General features: G+C 44.4%; 1 protein-coding gene and 1 long non-coding RNA gene across 6 annotated transcripts in view; one reads left to right on the forward strand and one right to left on the reverse strand.

Moving 5' to 3' along the window:
• LOC118478405 overlaps positions 1-2,654 on the reverse strand; it is a 10,715-nt gene extending 8,061 nt beyond the window's left edge. Inside the window, exon 1 of the long non-coding RNA XR_004859023.1 lies at positions 1,088-2,654. This is a non-coding gene — a long non-coding RNA (uncharacterized LOC118478405). The remainder of the gene's footprint in view (positions 1-1,087) is intronic.
• Positions 1-2,900, forward strand: part of LOC101859991 (spectrin beta chain) — an 81,241-nt gene that overhangs the window by 12,607 nt on the left and 65,734 nt on the right. The gene's annotated exons all lie outside the window — the stretch shown is intronic.

Raw genomic sequence — 2,900 nt, forward strand, 5'->3', positions numbered from 1 at the left:
CACACACACATACGCACACACATATCCTTATACACGTGTGTACTTAACAGTGCGCTCACTCTCTCAAGTGCCCAGCCGTTACAAACATTTACAATAAGCACTCGACCCAGTGCAATAATTCTAGAATTTTAAAGAGGTGTATAAAGAGGAGTTGTAGTATACTTCTAGTTTATCACGGAGTGAACCAGGGACTAAATGAGGCAAAGGTGCTTAGGACGGTCACATGGGAAATAGAGAAATGGGACCGGGAGTATGTTGGGTGTTCTCATCGTCGGTTACCGCATCATCCATTGACTTTTTCATCGATCTGACGTCGTGTTTGCTTATACATAATTTGAGGAAAAGCTGATCTGCACAAAAATGACTAGAATGTATTTATTAGAGCTTGCCGTGGTCTCAGTCATAAGGAAATGTTAACCATATTACGTCCTTTAGGAAAAGCAACTTGCGGAAGAGCGAAGAGGAAAGAGACATGTGGCTAGTCGTCTCCCCTTGGACTGTCACTTTTCACACGGCTGCCACGCCGTGGTACTGACGAGCCACGGAAAAAATGCAGAGACGAGACCTAACGGGACATCCCGAAAATGCTAATAAGGCGAAAATACACAAAGACGAGATCTAAAGGGGCCTTCCGAAAATGCTAATCAGCAGATGTTATCAATAAACGATTGCGGGATTACAGCTGCAGTGTCTTTTAATGCTTCTAGTCACTTATAGATTTCTTTTTTAGAAGATGAACAGATAAAGGGCATTCATGCTTTGCTGAATCTGACCCCCCCTTTTTTTTTTACCTGGCCAACGGCGGGAACATCGAAGATAGTTAATGATCTTAGGTAAGTGCGCAGGTAAAAGATCGATTTTTTTTCTTCTTTAATTATTCTTTTGATCTGTAGTCTATATGTGAGTGCTCTGCTGATGAATGGATGATGCACACCTGACACGGTCGCAGTGTCCTCAGGCGTGAATAATTACAAAATAAAAATTTAATAATATGCAACTATATCAAAAGCAAATGGTGTCAGTGGTTAGATGTGTATATTATGACATTTATAACATGCATGGTTAGCGAAAGAGAAAACAGACATACCTCTCTGGGGGTTTGTCAGTCATCTTTGGGATCATGTCGTTTGTTGCATCTCGGTACGACAAGAGAACACTGAAGCTAATTTGACCGATTGAAGAAATCCTTTCATCATCACTTGACAACGCCTTGAGGTGGCTGTAGCGGTCTCGCATCTGCACTCTTAAAACGATGGTGTGGCTCACACTTTGATGTGGAAGTGTATTACACAACGCTACAAGCACTAGCCGAGTAAGCTCCTCACATCACCGTCACAAAACATAGAGCTATAGAGCACACTAACTTTGCCGTCTTTTTAATGAGGGAACACTGCCTACCATAATATACTACTGTTGCACGCCACACGTCCTTACGGCCATGTGCTTCACATGATGACGCGTTGAATCACGGTGGGCGCCAGCAATGTGGTATCCAGTTAGATGACGACTCGGGAGACATTTTTTTATGTCCGCTGCCTGTTGTGAGCCCGCAGTGGTTGATTAAAACGTGTCATTTTTTAAACTGTTGGCAGCATCGTTAAGAAGATGACACATGGTGTCGCGGGGTCATGTGACACGCTATCTTCTGTCTGATAATACAGCGGGCTGTGGGGCTGACTACGTTATCTTGCTGCTACTGGCGTCCTGTGCTTGGATATCTCAAGTAGATCTGACCTAAAGAAGAAAAAAACAGGATAAAAACCACTCTGTCAACGAATCGTTGGTGTTGCTGCCTTGACTTGGACCAGCTTTCCCGTTTGTCTAGCGTGCAGTGTGTCTGTGTGTCCTGTTCCGGCACTAGTGTTGTAAATGTGTAGGAAGTCATGTGCCGGCACATGTACTACACACTTCACACGGCTGTCAACGAGGACGTACTGTTTTCTCTGTGGTTCTAGTTGGTGTCGTTTGCTCTTCATTTTGGAGGTGTTTGGATAATTCCTTATGTAGCTTACTGTTATTGTAGTGACGCTGTCATCAGTTGTGGGAGCAACTAGGACATTCCCGGTAAGCCCCGCCTCGGATCATTTATCTGACAAGTGCAGCGGTTTGTGACTAATTCACGCTTGGTGGTCGTTGGACCCATTATAATCAGCATTCGCAGGGTTCCACTGCGGCTGCAAGTTTTCAGTGCCTCTTGGCGTTCCTCCTTGGGGGGATTTCGATTGAATTGCTACCCTGTTTTTGGAAATTTTGTAACAAATGAATTAGCCCCGACCGCGCCAATGACAGAAAAATTTGCCACTATGGATGTAGAGGAACTGGCGAATTCGCCGTACTACCAAGAGCGTTTCATCAAGTCCAAGATCAAAGCTCTCATTGGTATGTGATACTTGCTGTCTATTATCTTTGCTAGTGTTAAGATTTTCTTATTTGCCGTGTTGAGGCTGCTCCAATATGTCCTTGAATCCTTTCTGTGTCCGGTTCTTGACGAGCACTTGAACTTCTTAACGACTCTCTAAAGTCGCTTGTTTGCTCCTCTATTGAGCGTGGGGTCGGGCCATTAGCTATGCCATTTCGCCGAAAAATTGGGTGAGGGATTTAAGGCCTTGCGCATTGTTAAAAAGTTGAAGCATGATGATGAAACCATGCTTGTCGAGCTCAAAACTCACCAAACAAAACGTTGCATCAATAGATTCAACTCTAACCCCCCCCCCCCCCCCCCCCCCTTTTTTTTTGAGAGGCGTTATATTTATTGCTAGTATGTTGTCTACTTCCGCATTTGTTGTCCTCAGGGATGTAGTGTATGTACGCATTTGTTGTTTTCTCACGCCCACACACAGACATACGCTCGCTTACACAAATATGCCCCCACCCCACACACGAATACACACGCACACACA

This window comes from Aplysia californica, unplaced genomic scaffold (assembly GCF_000002075.1).
Source record: "Aplysia californica isolate F4 #8 unplaced genomic scaffold, AplCal3.0 scaffold00020, whole genome shotgun sequence".
Classification (NCBI taxonomy): Eukaryota; Metazoa; Mollusca; class Gastropoda; order Aplysiida; family Aplysiidae; genus Aplysia; species Aplysia californica.